This window comes from Nerophis lumbriciformis, linkage group LG38 (genome assembly GCF_033978685.3).
Source record: "Nerophis lumbriciformis linkage group LG38, RoL_Nlum_v2.1, whole genome shotgun sequence".
In the NCBI taxonomy this organism is placed as follows: domain Eukaryota; kingdom Metazoa; phylum Chordata; class Actinopteri; order Syngnathiformes; family Syngnathidae; genus Nerophis; species Nerophis lumbriciformis.
The window spans coordinates 12,266,906-12,285,271 of NC_084585.2; the positions used below are offsets into that span (position 1 = coordinate 12,266,906).

Here is an 18,366-nt window from a genome sequence, read left to right on the forward strand (position 1 = left end):
AAATCTTTTCTTGCGGCCCAGCCTCACCCAGTTTCTGCATCCAGTGGCCCCCAGGTAAATTGAGTTTGAGACCACTGATTTACAGTAATGCACTGTAAAAACAACGACCGCAGATTTACGGTAAAAAAAAAACTGGCAGGTCAGTCGCCAAAATTTTACTGTGGTACCGGTTTCAATTTACAGCAACACTGTAAAGACGATCATACATTTATGGTGAAATAAAAACTGCCAGCTCAGTTAAGAGACATTTACTGTAAACATAACAGTGATGTAAAAACAACCATAGAATTTAGGGTAAACAACTGGCAAACCATTCACCAGAATTTTGCCGTAAAAGCAACAGTGTTAGCGTTTTTTTCATTTACAGTGATGGACTGTAAAATAAAAAACAAAAACATGAAATTATGATGACTGAGTGGTCAGTTTTTTACCTTAAAACCTCATTAGGGTCATTTGTTTTTTTTTTGTTTTACTTCTTGTGTTGGTGTACGTCCGACAATACGCATTTAGCACATTTGTGTTGTAAAAATTTTGAGCAAGAAAAAACTATGGGCCTGATCTACTAACATCCAAATAACAAGTACTTAATAGTGTGTAGGGTAGGCCAAAAGTTTGGACACACCTTCTCATTCAATGCGTTTTATTTATTTTCATGACTATTTACATTGTAGATTCTCAATGAAGGCATCAAAACTATGAATGAACACATGTGGAGTTATGTACAGTACTTAACAAAAAAAAAGTGAAATAACTGAAAACATGTTTTATATTCTTGTTACTTCAAAATAGCCACCCTTTGCTCTGATTACTGTTTTGCACACTCTTGGCATTCTCTCGGTGAGCTTTAAGAGTTTTCACTTCACAGGTGTCATAGTTTTGATGCCTTCAATGACAATCTACAATGTAAATAGTCATGAAAATAAAGAAAACCCATTGAAATGAGAAGGTGTGTCCAAACTTTTGGCCTGTACTGTACCTACAAATAGATATTATATTAATATATCTCCTATTTAAAAAACTAGCACCTTAAAAAAAACAGCAGACCAAAAAGAATCAACTGAATTTACAGCCCATTAAGTCATCAAGCAGATCTAAATTTGCATCGCTGAATAGGCGATATGTCTAACATTTTTATGTCTGACCGTCCAAATATGTTGACAAGCACATGGGTGGAGGATTTTCCTTCTCTGTCGTCTGTCATTGCAGCGCAATCCCCTCCATTCTCTCAGCCGATTGTGCGTTACTGTGCCAGTTTGCGCGCACCTTCCAAACGTGCAAAATATAGATCCAGTGACAGTGGCTTCAAAGCAGCTTCAGTCTTGATAAATCACATTTTGAGAGCTAAATTTTTATATATATATATATATATATATATATATCTTCCTTCCGGTATTGTGGACATTTTTATAATCAGCATATATTCTACATATACATGAACACAAACACGCAAAATGGATTGCACTCACTATTTTGCTCATTCTCCAGATAACTCCCATATATTTTCATTGTCTATCGACATCCCGACAGAAGTTACGAATCTCTTGGATTGTGTGGTTTTTGTGCGGGTATAAAATATCGTAGCTTTTGCCTGGGTGCTGAAAGGGAGGTAGTCGATCAACAAACACTTTCATAAAACAAACAAAAAAACACAATTTCCAACCCTTCCTGGTCTACATCACGCTCATCCAGTCTACCATGAATTGATTAACGTAGACCCCGACTTAAACAAGTTGAAAAACTTATTCGGGTGTTACCATTTTAGTGGTCAATTGTACGGAATATGTACTGTACTGTGCAATCTACTAATACAGTAGATTGCACAGTATCTACTGTGCAATCTACTGTATTGCACAGTAGATTGCAATCTACTGTGCAATACAGTAGATTGCACAGTACAGTACAATCTACTGTGCAATCTACTCAACTTTCCATTTCTATGCTGATGATACTGTCATATACTGCACAGCACCCACTCCTGCTGAGATCTTTAAATATCTACAACATGCATTTGACAGAGTACAAGAACAACTTTGCTATCTTCAACTGGTTTTAAATGCAGAGAAAACAAAGTGTATGTTCTTTACCACATCAAAAACTGTAAGATCAGCACTGTGTGAGAACATTTTAACAAGAAATGGGCAACAAATTATGTTAGTATCTGCTTTTAAATATTTAGCATTTTTAATTGATGACCACTTGAGTTTTAAGGAGCACAGTCAGTATGTTGTAAAAAAAACTTAAACTTTTACTGGGATTTTATTATAGAAACAAGTCTTGCTTTTCTTTTACTGTGAAACAGAAATTGGTGGAAACAACCTTTTTACCTGTTATTGACTATGGAGATGTGTTGTACATGAATGCTACTGCTGGTTGTCTCCACGAGCTGGATAGTGTGTACCACGGGGCACTGAGATTCATCACCAACTGTGCTCCCCTTACTCACCATTGCGTATTATACTCAATGGTTAACTGGACATCTTTATGTGCTCGACGCCCCAATCATTGGTATGTTTTCATCTACAAAACCGTTCTGGGTATCACTCCATCTTATCTGTCTTGTCTTTTAACCAGGAAACAAGGAAGTCACAATGTGAGCAAGTTTTAATGTTGTAAATGTGATGTTTTATGTATTTGTTTACTGTTTTTAATGTAACCTTGCTGCTGCCCTCTTGGCCAGGTCTCCCTTGGAAAAGAGATCCTTGATCTCAATGGGAATTTACCTGGTTAAATAAAGGCTAAATAAAAAAATTAAAAAAAAGTCTCAATCAATCTATCAATCAATCAATCCAGTGATTTTCAACCTTTTTTGAGCCAAGGCACATTTTTTGTGTTGACAAAATGCGGAGGCACACCACCAGCAGAAATCATTAAACAACGAAACTCAGTTGACAGTAAAAAGTCGTTTTTGTTGGATATGACTTTAAACCATAACCAACCATGCATCAATATAGCTCTTGTCTCAAAGTAGGTGTACTGTCACCACCTGTCACATCACGCCGTGACTTATTTGGAGTTTTTTGCTGTTTTCCTGTGTGTAGTGTTTTAGTTCTTTTCTTGCGCTCCAATTTTGGTGGCTTTTTCTCTTTTTTTGGTATTTTCCTGGAGCAGTTTCAGGTCTTCCTTTGAGCGATATTTCCCGCATCTACTTTGTTTTTATCCTTCTTCGTGGGGACTTTGTCGATTGTCATGTCATGTTCGGATGTTACATTGTGGACGCCATCTTTGCTCCACAGTAAGTCTTTGCTGTCGTCCAGCATTCTGTTTTTGTTTACTTTGTAGCCAGTTCAGTTTTAGTTTCGTTCTGCATAGTCTTCCCTAAGCTTCAATGCCTTTTCTTAGGGGCACTCACCTTTTATTTATTTTTGGTTTAAGCATTAGACACCCTTTTACCTCCACGCTGCCTCCCAAAACTACAAAGCAATTAGCTACCTGCTGCCACCTACTGATATGGAAGAGTATTACACGATTACTCTGCCGAGCTCTCGACAGCACCAACACTCAACAACAACACATCATCCACAGACTATAATTACTGGTTTGCAAAAAATATTTTTTACCCCAAATCGGTGAAATTACATAATCTCCCACGGCACACTAGACTGTATCTCACGCGCAGCACAGTGGTTGAAAAACACTGAATCAATCAAAACCAGTTCAATGACTTTCAAACATTCGGAAAACACAACTCCAAAGCCAGAATGAACAACAGGTATTCTTATTAGTGCACGTTTCCTTTAGCAAACCCAAAAATAATCTTGTAGCATTCACTACTTTAGGCTGACATTGAATGGTTGTTCCGTGGAGTTTCGGGAAGTATAGGTTGGTTTCCTAAAATATGTAAAGGACACTGATCTCCAGTTTGGCCCCGATTGAGACGTGGTTGAATTGTGGTTGATTGATGAGTCTTTTGTGTATTGCTGCACCATGTTGAGGCCACACAGTTGTGCATTTGTCTGTGGCTTTGTATCAATGTTTGCTTGAATTTATTTGACTGTTTTTTGTTTTTGTTTTTGTTTTGTTTTTTGGGCGGTGGGGGAAAAAGAACAATTGATTTGTATTGTACAGTATTTCCGTTAACTGTCTGTCAAAATATTTCAATAAACAAATGTTTTTAAAAAAAATGTACGAGAAATCTACAAGAGAGGAGTTAAAAAAAAAAAAGATGTTCACATAAAATTTTGTTCAAGGCGGAAAAAGCGACCACAAATGATTGGCGAATGAATAATAGATAACAACGTGTGTGAGTGTGTGTCTTCCAGTCCTGGTCTGGGCATGGCTCCATCTGCCTTGAGGTTACCGTGGTGATTGAAGTCATTAGCCATTGGCTGGTGTGCCTTGCAGCCTTACATCCAACACGTACAGTTGCGTCATTATTCCAGGACCAAATTCAATTTAGTCAAACAGGATGTTTCCGTCTTGTCCACTTCCTTCCTCACAGTAAAGACATTATGTCTGCCATGAAAGGACATTTTGTCCATCATGACATGAATGTTTTTGTCACACAAGCTTCTGTTTTCCACTGTTCGTTTCGTTCATATGAGGCGCCTGAGGCTCATACTGTAAGGTTTTCACATTCTGGAATCACTAGTTGGACATCCTAGTCTGAGGATCCTGACTATTCTCAATTACTGTCTAGGTGCCCTTGAGCAAGGCACTGAACCTTGCCTTCCTTCTTCTTCTTCCTCCTTGTCCTTTTTCTTCTTTGTCCTTTCTTTCTTTTTCCTTCTTATATGTCCTTCTTCTTCTTTGTTCTTTTTCTTCTTTTTGTACTGCTTTCTTCTCCTTTATTCTTCTTTTTTCTCTTTCTTTTTCTTATTCTTCTTTTACCTTCTTCCTTCTGTTTCTTCTTCTTTCTTCCCCTTCTGTTTTCTTCTGCTTCTTCCGCCTTCTTTTTTCTTCTTTCTCCTTCTTATTTTTCTTCATTATCCTTCTCCAACTTTCATTTATTTTCCTTCTTCTTCTTCTTCTTCCGCCTTCTTTTTTTTCTTTGTCCTTCTTTTTTGTTGTCCTTTTTCATCTTTGTCCTTTCTTCCTTCTTCCTTCCTATATGTCCTTCTTCTTTGTTCTTCTAGTTCTTTTTCTTCTGCTTTCTTCTCCTTTATTCTTCTTTTTTCTCTTTTTTTCTTATTCTTCTTTCACCTTCTTCCTTCTGTTTCTTCTTCTTTCTTCCCCTTCTGTTTTCTTCTCCGTCTTCCGCCTTCTTTTTTCTTCTTTCTCCTTCTTATTTTTCTTCATTATCCTTCTCCAACTTTCATTTATTTTCCTTCTTCTTCTTCTTCCGCCTTCTTTTTTTTTCTTCCTCCATCTTTTTTGTTGTCCTTTTTCTTCTTTGTCCTTTCTTCCTTCTTCCTTCCTATATGTCCTTCTTCTTTGTTCTTCTACTTCTTCTCCTTCTGTTTTCTTCTCCTTCTTCTTTCGCCTTCTTTTTTCTTCTTTCTCCTTATTTTTCTTCATTATCCTTCTCCAGCTTTCATTTCTTTTCCTTCTTCTTTCTATTATTATTATTTATCGTTCTTCCTTCTCATTGTCTTTCTTCCTTCTATTTATTAGTTTTATTTGTATTATTATTGCTAAGTTTCATTTCAATGCGTTGCTCCTTTGCCACAATTTTTCGTGCGGCGTAGCTCAGAAGCTAGAGCGGCTGTCCAGAAACTTGAAGGCTCCTTATACGAATCCAACTTACGCCATCCTAGTCACTGCCGTTGTGTCCTTGGGCAAGACACTTCACACACTTTGCCCCAGGGCAGCTCACACTGGTGTTTGAATGTGAATGAACGTTTGGTGGTGGTCAGCGCAAATTGGTAGCCTACTCGGTGTAAGCCTGCCCCAGGGCAGCCGTGGCTACAAATGTAGCTTACCACCACCATATGTGAATGTGGACTTAATGAAAGGTGGGTTTTCAGTTCTCACTGTAAGGCGCTTAGTGTCTACAAAAGCGCCATAAAAAAATCGGATCCACTATTATTATATGTATTTCAAGTTAGTACCGTTTTTTTCGGACTATAAGTCACAGTTTTTTTCATAGTTTGGCCGGGCTCCAGTGCGATTTATATATGTTTTTTTCCTTCTTTATTATGCATTTTCGGCAGGTGCGACTTATACTCCGGTGCGACTTATACTCCGAAAAATACGGTACCTCACTTTCCACTAGCCACACTCACCATTTAGTTTTGAGTACATTATCCAGGTACTGACAGAGTACTGCATTTTAACGTACTTCTCGTGTAATGCACTTGCGCACTCAAACGACTGAGTGGAAGTTTACGTACGCAAGTGTAACGCACTTGAGTGAATTTTCGAAGAAATACAACGAGGTAAAAACTACATATCCTTGTGTTCTGCAATTACATGGTGTAGTACGGTTGTTAAAAGGTGTGATAGTTTATCTTTTGACAAGTTATAATACTGCATAAGAGGGACGGAAATATTACAACTAGTGTTGTCCCGATACCAATATGTTGGTACCGGTGCCAAAATTATTTCTATACTTTTCGGTACTTTTCTAAATAAAGGGGACCACAAAAAAATTGCATTATTGGCTTTATTTTAACAAAAAATACTACGGTACATTAAACATATGTTTCTTATTGCAAGTTTGTCCTTAAATAAAATAGTGAACATACAAGACAACTTGTCTTTCATTAGTAAGTAAGCAAACAAAGGCTCCTAATTTAGCTGCTGACGTATGCAGTAACATATTGTGTCATGTCATTTTCTATTATTTTGTCAAAATTATTAAGGACAAGTGGTAGAAAATGAATTATTAATCTACTTGTAATCTGCTTACTTTCTCTTTTAACATGTTCTATCTACATTTCTGTTACAATTTAATAATGGCGGACCGGTATTTTTCAGAGGCGGTATAGTACGGAATATGATTCATTATTATCGCGGTACTATACTAATACCGGTATACCGTACAACCCTAATTACAACAAATCACAATTCGATTTGATTCAAATTCTTGGGTGACGATTCACTTCACAATCGATTCTTGTAGGGCTGCACGGTTAATCAAAATCAAAACTACATCAAGGTTTTATTTAGTGCGCTAAATAACCGCAAGAAGCTGAGTTTTTTTCCCTCCGCCATCACCGGCATTTGAGTGAAAGACATGTTTGCTAATCAGAATTGTTGAGCCTTTCGTTCGTTTCAAACAGGAAGAACGACTTCCTACTTTGTGCATCGTATTCAGCACCTGAGCGCGTTTATTCAACAGTGGAATTAACTGAACAGAGTGACCCCTCTTTTCAGTCATTCACAATCTTTGTCTCGGCACAGATTAGAGTTGGGTGTCGCCGCCAACACACACAAAATGCAGAGAGACTCGCGACTCTCCAGTGAAAAGTGCCGCAAACTAATGCAAATTAGGAGGAAAAACATACAATTATAAAGCCAAATATCCCGTTGTGGTAATATTATAGCTTCAAATCGATATGGGCGATATGAACACGGACGAGTAAGCAAAGATGTGATCACGTGATAGCAATAAACAAAAAGACAACGTCCGATTTAATTTTTTCAACTTGGAAAAAAAAGTACACTTTAAGATGTTCAATATCTATTTAGGCTAAATTATTGCTGACAGAAATGAGTCAATTTTATGTTTTTTTTGTTTATTTATTTAGAATAACAAACGTGTTATACAATGGTAAACAATGCTGTAGTAATGAGGAATAAAAGTGTATATTCTTTTAAATGGTTACCTGCATTATTATTATTTATTATTGTTACATTAGATTATAAAGACTGTATAGTTTTTATCGAATATTTCTTCAGTTTGAGAACATGATGTAGACAAAAACTCAAAGTCTGTCTGCATAAAGACAAATATTTTTTTAAGTAAATTATGGCATATTGTTTTAATGTGTGGCACCTTGAGACAATAGTCACCTCTGACCTGGAAGTGTATCCTTACCCTGTGTTTCAATGTAGACTATTGCCACATTTCTTTTAACAGTAAACCTTGCTTGCCTCACCATCAGCAGCTGTTAGACTAGCCCTATTGTAGTGAATCACACCTGAGCCATCATACACGAATCATATCTTTAATGGCCGTGTGAAAGTAAACAATATGATAAAGAACATTTTACACCAATCATAGATATTTGTTCAGGACACTGTGCTGGTAGGCTGAAATTTGCCGTCGTACTTGGCGGCCGCAACCACTTCATGGCTTCACAATAGTAATGGAGTACAAAACTAGACGTTGAGTAATCGCTTGACATACATCGCGGACAATAACTGATAGTCTGCTTTGCCGGTCCAAATGTATTCGCTGTATTTCGTAGTCTGTCGTTGCCTCCCCTTCGACAAATGGACAAAGTTTTTCACTATGTAGACCTGGACATTTGAAAGTTCTCTTGCCGTTCCTCTGGCACAACACACTCGTTGACAAACATATCCCACCAGGCTGTCGTTCTTCCAGGCCTTATCCAAAACCGTCGCTCAACCGTCTATGTTGCCGTCTGAGATGTGTTGTATCCGAAATAGCTGCAATCGCGCGTTTGCTTCTCTTAATGCAGAGGTGTCAAACTCAAATACAGAGTGGGCCAAAATTTAAAACTGAACAAAGCCGCCGGCCAAGGTTGAACAAATTAACCTTTTAATAGGGACCCAAACAAGTTTTGCATTGAATATTGAACAAGCAAGGCTTATATAACTTTATAATGACAAGCAAAATCGAGTTTCAAATAATAATAATAACAATTAAAAAATATCAATGGCATATCAAATACAATTTAAAAAAAAATGGAATGCCTCTTTTCTATTTGCAGCCTTCAACATTAACTTTTTCCACAGGCTAATAAATTTGAAAATAAAATAACAATGAATAAACCAACCATTCAGGACTTTAAACTGCTCAGTTTGCAACACACTGATCTAATCTGATGTGCCCAAGCCAGATACCTGGCATCTTTTCTTGGATGCTAGTTCATTAATGTCGGGGCTCAGGCTTTGAGCTGAGGCAACCTTCATTATCCAACGAAGTGGTTCATCAGTCATTATATCTCGTAGTCCACCCGGACCACAGTCTTGTGGGCGTGCCTTTAAGGCACTGCCTTTAACGTACTCTACGAGCTGTCGTCACGTCCGCTTTTCATACATTCTAACAACGTGCCGGCCCAGTCACAAGATATGTGCGGCTTCTGTACGCACACACACGTGAATGCAACGCATACTTGATCAACAACGATACAGGTTACACTGAGGGTGGTCGTATAAACAACTTTAACACTGTTAGAAATATACGCCACACTGTGAATACACACCAAACAAGAATGACAAACACATTTCGGGAGAACATCCGCACCGTAACACAACATAAACACAACAGAACAAATACCCAGAACCCCTTGCAGCACAAACTCTTCCGAGACGCTACAAAATACATCCCCTGCTACCACCAAATCCCGCCCCCCTGCACCCCCACACACACTTTGTAGCGTCCCGGAAGCCGCACATATTATGTGGCTGGGCCAGCCCTCGTTGGACTGGATGAAAAGCGGATGTGACGATTTCCGGGAGGGGCACTGAAATTTGGGAGTCTCCCGGGAGGGTTGGCAAGTATTAGAATTAGCGGTGAATGCGGTGTTACCGTGGCACCGCCGCTGTATATAATCGGCGGGCCAGCTCTAGTGTTAATTTGATATTGCCTCAAGGGCCAAGTGAAATTACACGGCGGGCCGAATTTGGCCCGTGGGCCAGAGTTTGACACCCATGTCTTAAGGTATTCATGTGTGATTTCCACACGGGCATGTCTGCATGACTCACCTCCATCTTTCTGGCGTCACTTCCTCTCCGAACTGAGTTTGTCAAATCAATGACTCCATACAAAGCTAGGAGCCGGAGATTCAAGAAATAGACGGCGCACTTACCCGTGTAAAAGATTGTCCGAGGAGGGGGACCTTAAACGCTGATTTAGTGTGGCTGAAACGAGGCTTAGGCTAAGTAATTATTTGTTTAAGCTGTTATCCGGCTTAGTATAGAGATAGCCTAAAAGTAACATGTCTTCCTTCACTCATTATTTTTTTGCAGTTTTATGCATTTTTATGTATAAAATATAAAAATCGCAAATTGAATCGCAATCGCAATTTTGGAGAGGGTAATCACAATTAAGTTTTTTCTCTAAATCGTGCAGCCCTGGATTTTTTTAAACAAATCGATTCTCGCGATATATTATCTAGTATAATAATACTGCATATGAATACTACATAATAATACTGTATGTCAGGGGTCGGCAACCTTTACTAGTCAAAGAGCCATTTTGACCAGTTTCACAAATTAAAGAAAACAATGGGAGCCACAAAAATCTTTTGAAATTTAAAATGAAATAACACTGCATACAAAGTTGTTGTTTTTTTGCTTTGTGCTATGTATAAACCAAGGGTCTTAGACACGCGACCTACACCTTAATATGAAAATTGAATGTTAGTGCGGCCCGCGGGTTTTATATGAACGGCGCTTGACAGCGTCAAATTTGTCAACCAACCCGATTTTTCCGGCAGACTACGAATTTCAGGGCATGTATTGTCTCGTACGTGCCATGATGGTACAGCATTTAGCGCCCACTACAACCAGCGTGCCGGATCAGCCACACGTTGTATGGGGCTGCTGCTTACTCACGTAAGTGACAGCAAGGCATACTTGGTCAGCAACCACACAGGTTACACTGACGGTAGTGGTATAAAAAACTTTAACACTCTTACTAATAATGCGCCACACTGTGAACCCACACCAAACAAGAATGACAAACACATTTCCCCACCCCCCGCTATCAAACCCCGCCCACCTCAACCGACGCACAGGGGGGGGTTGATGTGTGAGGGAGCAGGGTTGGGGTGGGGGCGGGGTTTGGTGGTAGCAGGGGTGTATAATGTAGCCTGGAAGAGTCAGGGCTGCATGGGATTCTGGGTATTTGTTCTGTTGTGTTTATGTTGTGTTAAGGTGCAGATGTTCTCCCGAAATGTGTTTGTCATTCTTGTTTGGTTTTAGTTCACAGTGTGGCGCATTATTAGTAAGAGTGTTAAAGTTGTTTTATATGGCCACCGTCAGTGTAACCTGTGTGGCTGTTGACCAAGTATGCTTTGCTGTCACTTACGTGTGCAAGCAGAAGATGCATATAACAAGAGGCTGGGCTGGCATGCTGTTATTATAGCAGATTGTAGAGGGCGCTAAATGTTGTACCATCATGGCACGCCTTTATTATTATTGTAAGGGTGAAAATCCGAGAATATTACACCCGGGAGTTTTCTGCAAGAGGTACTGAAATCCGGAGGTCTCCCGGGAAAATCGGGGGGGTCGGCAAGTATGCAGCTGAGCCGCATCAGAGTGATCAAAGAGCCGCATGCGGCTCCGGAGCCGCGGGTTGCCGACCCCTGCTGTATGTGAATACTGCACAATTATAAGAGAGTTGACAGTTCCATGGTGTTACACGTAGGTTATCACTGCTTGCTTATCTTTGATATCATGTCTTGCTGAAGCAGACGGTTGTATCCTCAAGCCTTTCAGGCACTGACAGAAGCTTTGGCACAAATGTAGGTTAAGTGCTTGGCTCATGGGCATCCCGTCTGAACACACACGTCTCTCCTCGCTCTTCAAACATTTCCAAATCAGTCCACAGTTCCACCAAACAAGTTTGTACCTTGCCTCGCCAGAAACGTCAATAATGGATTGAACGTGCTTGTATTTAAATATCTATTGATGAAGACACTAAGCCACAAGTGAATCTCATGATTGTGTGTTGTGCATTTATGTATATACGTGTTTCTATCACAAGCATACACGTGTGCTACATCTTCCATTATTCCATAAACATATCAGCACAAGCAGCAACCAAAACAAACATAGCTTTTTTATTCCAATATATCATACATGATACTAGACTTGCTGTAATATCAGTGTTATTGTTACGGCAATATAAGTTACTCCATGATTATTATACTTCCTTACCTATCAGGACACTCAGCAAAGTGTCAATAAACTCATTTCAAAAGATCAAGCGTATCATTTGCGTAACCACGACCCCTCTTGTACAGGACATGTGGTCACTTTAACAACCAACAGCTTCATGACTGATCCATAATACGCTGACTTCAGCAATAACACAAATAGGAGCATAACAACGTTTGCAAAGCAAATCAAATTTCGGTGTGCTTTTCATAACAATATATATTTGTGCTGTCAAACCATTTTAAAAAAAAAATCAGATTAATTTCACTGCAATTAACCAACATTAATCGCAGTAAATCACTTGCTTGCATTGTTTGAATTAATTTAAGAAAAGACCCCAATGTTTGGAATCAAATGCATTTTTATTGCCAGAATGTCAAACAGAGAGATGTTTAAAATGTTTTACTTTGAACGAACGTGTTCCATTTATCTTGCAAACAGACTTACCTCAAGTAGCATCTGGGTCACTCATCTTTGCACTGACGTATTCATTGGCCTGATCACTGACCGTATAACAACCCAGGCCGCCTTTGGGGTAACATCCACAGAAAGGGTAAAAGAGCATGTGCGCTCAAAATAAATTAGGTGATTAATCTGCATTAATACATGATTAATGCGTTCAATTTTTTGGGAGTAATCAAATGAGTTGAAGCGTATTTATGTTTTTACATGAGATTATTGACACTTTTGAATTGTGACTAATTACTTTCCATCCATCTCCAGGTCACGGGGGCAGCAGCCTAAGCAGAGAAGCCCAGACTTCCCTCTCCCCAGCCACTTTGTCCAGCTCCTCCCAGTGGATCCTGAGTCATTCCCAGGCCAGCTGGGAGACAAAGTTCTCCAACATGTCCTGGGTCTTCCCCATGGCCTCCTACCAGGTAAGCGTTTAGGTGGCATCCTGACCAGACGCCCAAACCGCCTAATCTGGCTCCTCTCGATCTGGAGGAGCAGCGACTTTACTCTGACCTCCTCCCGAATGAGAGAGCTTCTCACCCTATCTGTAAGGGATAGCCCTACCACCTGTCGGAGGAGACTAATTTCGGCCGCTTGTACTCTGTGATCTTATCATTTCGGTCCTAACCCAAAGCTCATGACCATAAGTGAGGATGAGGACGTGGATCGTCCAGTAAATAGAGAGCTTTGCCTTCCGGCTCAGCTCCTTTTTCACCACGATGGATCGATACAGGGTCCAAACAATGCAGACGCCGCACCGATCCGCCTGTCGAGCTCACGATCCACTCTTCCCTCACTCATGAACAAGATTCCGAGATACTTGAACTCCTCCACTTGGGGCAAGATCTCCTCCCCAACCTGGAGATGGCACTCCACCCTTTTTCGGGAGAGAACAATGGACTCTGACTTTTGAGGTGCTGATCACACTCAACTGATCCAGTGAGAGCTGAAAATCATGGTGAGATGAAGCCATCAGGACCACATCATCTGCAAAAAGCAGAGACTTAATCCTGCAGCCACCAAACCTGATCCCCTCAACACCCTGACTGCGCCTAGAAATTCTGTCCATAAAAGTTATGAACAGAACCGGTGACAAAGGGCAGCCCTGGTGGAGTCCAACCTTCACTGGAAACAGGTCTGACTTACTGCCGGCAATGCGGACCAGCTCTGACACTGATCACACAGGGAGCGGACTGCCACTATCAGGCACCAAACAGCAGATAAATTACTTGCTTGCATATTTGAAATCAACTTAAAAAAATACCCCGTTATTTTACCACAGATTGGGTGTTTACTCTGCATTGATACATGATTAATAAAATATATTTTTTTGTGATTAATTGCATGAGTTCAAGTCTCAACATTTTTATTTTTTAATATCAGGTTAATCACACTTTTGAAATGTGATTCATTAGAAATAATTGCGGTTAATTACTTGCTTGCGTAATCTAAATTACCTTAAAAAAAATACCCCGATACTTTGACATGAATTGGGTGATTAATCTGCATTAAGAAATTATTAATGTGAATACTTTTTGATAAATAATGACATAAGTTAAAGTGTCAAAGCATATATTTTTTAAATCAGATTAATCATACTTTTCAAATGTGATTAATTCCGATTAATGGTGGTAAATTACTTGCTTGCATAATATAGATCAATTAAAAAAATTATTCTAACATTAATCTGCATTTAATGTCAATACTTTTTGTGATTAATGGCATCAATGGCAACGTAAAATTTGACAGCCCTGATATATGTATGTATATATATATATGTATATATATATATATATATATATATATATATATATATATATATATGGTAACACTTTAGTATGGGGAACACATATTCACCATTAATTAGTTGCTTATTAACATGAAAATTAGTAACATATTGGCTCTTAATTAGTCATTATTAAGTACTTATTAATGCCTTATTCAGCATGGCATTATTATACAACCAGTAAGCCATTAACTAAGAGTCTTCCCTCAATAACCTGAGAATTATTTCTTATTAGTAACCCTAACCCTAACTCTAACCCTTATATGTTGCCCTAGTGTCCAAATAACTCTAAATTAAGTATGTGTTACTTGAAATAAGCAACTAATTAATGGTGAATATGTTCCCCATACTAAAGTGTTACCATATATATATATATATATATATATTTATATATATATATATATAAATATATATATATATATATATATATACTGTAAATCAAGCAGAGTGTACATGCATTATAGACAGCAATAACTAATAAACAAATCAAATTAAAAGAAGAAGGAATATCAATATTATTGTATGTAACAAACATAATCAATGCTTTTCCAACCATAAACGGCAGACAGCTAATTGGACTGGAACATTGTGTGAGTGTGTGCGCATGTGTGTGTCTGTGTCTGTGTGTCCAATTTATCATCATTCAAAATTCATAGAAATTGTAGAAAGCCTAAAATGTATTTGTGTACATTGACCAACAAAAATTAATCTAAAATATCGGTGCTAAAAAACACTATTAATATGTCAAGAATAATATGTACAAAGCTCAAAGAATCATTTGATTATGATACAAAACAATTACATCGGTGTGAAGCACAGTTAAGACACACACACACACACTCAGTATTACCTCTCAATGCAAGTCTTGAGGATGGCAGACAGAAGCGTAATTCCAATCCTATCAATCCTTCAGCATCCAAGACAAGCGACAACAAACAGTCTGACAACAACAACAAAGAGTAGCAGCTGTCAATCATTGACAGCATCAATGGCTGCAGGCTAGACGTGTAAAATTTAGACTCGGTTCCTATTTGCTATCCATGGCGTTCATTGATCTTCAGCCCAACAATCTGTCTGTTCCTCTCGTCCTTTCTCTGAGCGCTCACTGCCTCTCAGGATGTGTGCTCTCCTCTCACACTCTCCATCTGTCACCGCCCCCTCACCTTGACCCCTCCCACCTCATGAATTATGCATGAGCCTCTGCTTCACACATTTTTACACTTTTATTATTATAATTTTTTTTTTTGCAGGAATCCGCCTACATCCTAGTCCTTGACAAAAAAAAGTACATTTATGAAAGTAAATTTAATAAGTAAATGAGAAGTGACTTACATGTCATCTACAGACGTGTCACAGGCAGAACAGGGAGTCCTCATTAAAAACAGGAAAGGTCATCTGCATAAAAATACATAACAAATTACTTTTTATAATATGATGAATGTATGCTTTATCGTTTGGAAAATGTGCTGAAATAATAAAAGGAACACATTGTTTTTTTTGTGTGAATTATTATGCTGCATGAACATTTTACACATCATGACAACAATGCATTCCTGATGTGATCATGTGACCTAAAAACTTCAACACACAGTAGTCATGAAATTAGTCATGCAAAACACACACTTAAAAATACACAACTTGTCATGCATGCAATCAGGACATGCTCACTCAAAAGTCAAACATACTAAAGACACACACAGAGATACAAACACACAATGAAACACACACAGACACACAAAGAATCACACACATTGACACTCAGACACACACAGGCAGAGACAAACACAGACACACAAAGAGACACAGACACACAAAGAGACACGCACACAAAGAAACAGACAGACACACGTGTAGAAAAAATACACACACCCACAGAAACTAACACACAGACACACGCAGAAACAAATACGCACACACACAGTAAAAACACAAACACACAGTAAAAAAAACACATACATACGCATGGACACCATGTTTGTGGTACATCTGGAGGCTATCTGTGATTTCTCATGGATGCAACATGGCTTGAAGGAAGGTCAGTCACGGAAAATTAGGGTGCACCCACACGTGTGTGTGCGCGCGAGAGTTAGTGTGTGTGTGTGTGTGTGTGTGTGTGCGTGTGTGTGCGTGCAAAAAGGAGCAATCTGTGGTCTTTTTCAGCTGACTGTAAAATGAAGATTGCCTTTTTTATTTTTCCAAGAACATTTTATTGTGTGTAACCTACCTCTCAATTAAACTAATCTGGGATAGGCTCCAGCTCAACAGTAAACCTGACCAGAATGTTGTAGAATGAATGAAATCCATCATATCGGGTACCGCCTCGCATAACACCAAACAATTCCATATATTGATACGGTTGCAGATACACTTAGCTGGGGAATAAGCACTCAGAGCGAACTCAGCCGGACTGCCTTTAAGTAATGTTACAAGTCTCCATGCCAACAAAGCAAATAGATGGCACTCAATAGTACAATAAGGTTCCACTTTTCAAATTGCGCTAGCTCAAGGCTAGTTTACATTGGATTTACAATAGACATGCTACCAATTAGCATTAGTGATTTTACATGGCGAATTTTAACACCTCCAAATGTTGTAATGAAAACTACAGCTAGGATGCACGTCAAACAGCTGGTGTGTAACAAGTACACTACTTACAGTATAAACACTTAGTAAGACTCAACTTAAGACAAGACTGGCTTACAAGACTACTTCCTGACTACGCCACAAAGTAGTCCGTACACTACTGCTATCTAACGTCTTGGAATTACAACTACATGCAAAGTCTGCTCTATAATACAGTACAGTACTTGCATTGAAACACAGAAGTGAAAGATAACTTCACTGCACAATTTAGTGTTCAATTAAAAAAAAGAGATTTTTAAAACATTTATCAACACATTTGAAGACATACACACAAATTGGTTCCAGTGTCAATTCCCAGGTACCAGGAGTTAATACCGTATGAATTCAAATGTGAAAGGTACCATCCCGAGCAGAAGCATGACCTTGTGACCTCAGACAACCCTTTCAGCTGCCCTAAGTCTCCAACAGTCAATAATCCTCAAACTGAGCATGCAAATGAGCCTGCATTTAATCATACGTCCTCACAACAAAAGCATGTCCTCATCCACCTTCTGCCTTGCCTTAAGACACACACACACACATACACACACACACAGACAAAAGCCAAGACAACACACACAAATGGTTAAACACATGAAGAATCAAGGGAAAAATGAGAACAACATGATAGCTGGATGATTAATGCCAATGGGTTCCATGTGTTAATTAACTATGCAATGACCCCTACATGCACCGCACGCACACACACGCACACGCACACGCACACGCACGCACACACACACACACACACACAGTGGTTATGGGTATTGAACTGGATGTTGGGTCAGATTCTACCCTGGGCTTTGGCCACACTAACAGATGTATGCATCACTTACCACAATTTTTAGCCTCAAATCATGCATACATAATTCTTAAAAAGTCACTAGACTATGAAAAATTAGTTTTGGAGACAGCAAGTTGTTATTACAGTTGTTTCCAATTGCTTACACACACAATTTTAAATGATTACACAGTTAACAAAGTCTACACACAGTAAGCAAAATCACTGTGCAGATTTGCTTAATATTAGGCATAGACTCAGCTTCACAGTTTTTGCGAAATATTACACACAATGCTGTACACACACTTTCCCATCTTGCACATGTGATGTGGATGAGATACTATGGCCTGATCCAGCTAGACGGGCAGGTGATGATTAGAATCAGTAACTGAGGCTTTTGAGTATGTTCTTTCATGGAGTGGCTGTTGCCTAAGTCTGCACATGTAGCCTATACTCTATGCTGTCATTTTTATTTATCTCCAGATTTTTTGTACTGCATGTCGTTGTTGACTACTGTTCAGTTCAGTTTCAGTTTATTTCAAACATGCATACAGTACAATGTAATACATCACACATTTGCAGATGTTTCATTACAGCACGTCCGAAAAGGAGTAGGAAGAACCAGAACTTATTTATTCCTACCCCTTTTCATACCATAGCAATTGTATCCAATTTCCTTGTTCTCTGTAACAGAACAGTGAACAAATAAATAATAAACTGTAGTAGGCAAACAAATATTTAATACATAAATAATCTTTGTCTCAATAAAAAA

At 38.8% G+C, this 18,366-nt stretch overlaps 1 protein-coding gene across 17 annotated transcripts in view; it reads right to left on the reverse strand.

The window, feature by feature from the left end:
• nfasca (neurofascin homolog (chicken) a) overlaps positions 1–18,366 on the reverse strand; it is a 197,372-nt gene that overhangs the window by 129,082 nt on the left and 49,924 nt on the right. For 16 of the 17 annotated variants that reach the window (XR_009811811.1, XR_009811809.1, XR_009811810.2 and 13 more), the window contains exon 1: positions 15,042–15,280. The gene's annotated coding sequence lies outside the window, so the exon portion shown is untranslated. Of the gene's footprint in view, positions 1–15,041; positions 15,281–15,523; positions 15,587–18,366 lie in introns of those variants that run through there. The other variant, XM_061932188.1, reaches the window with a different exon arrangement.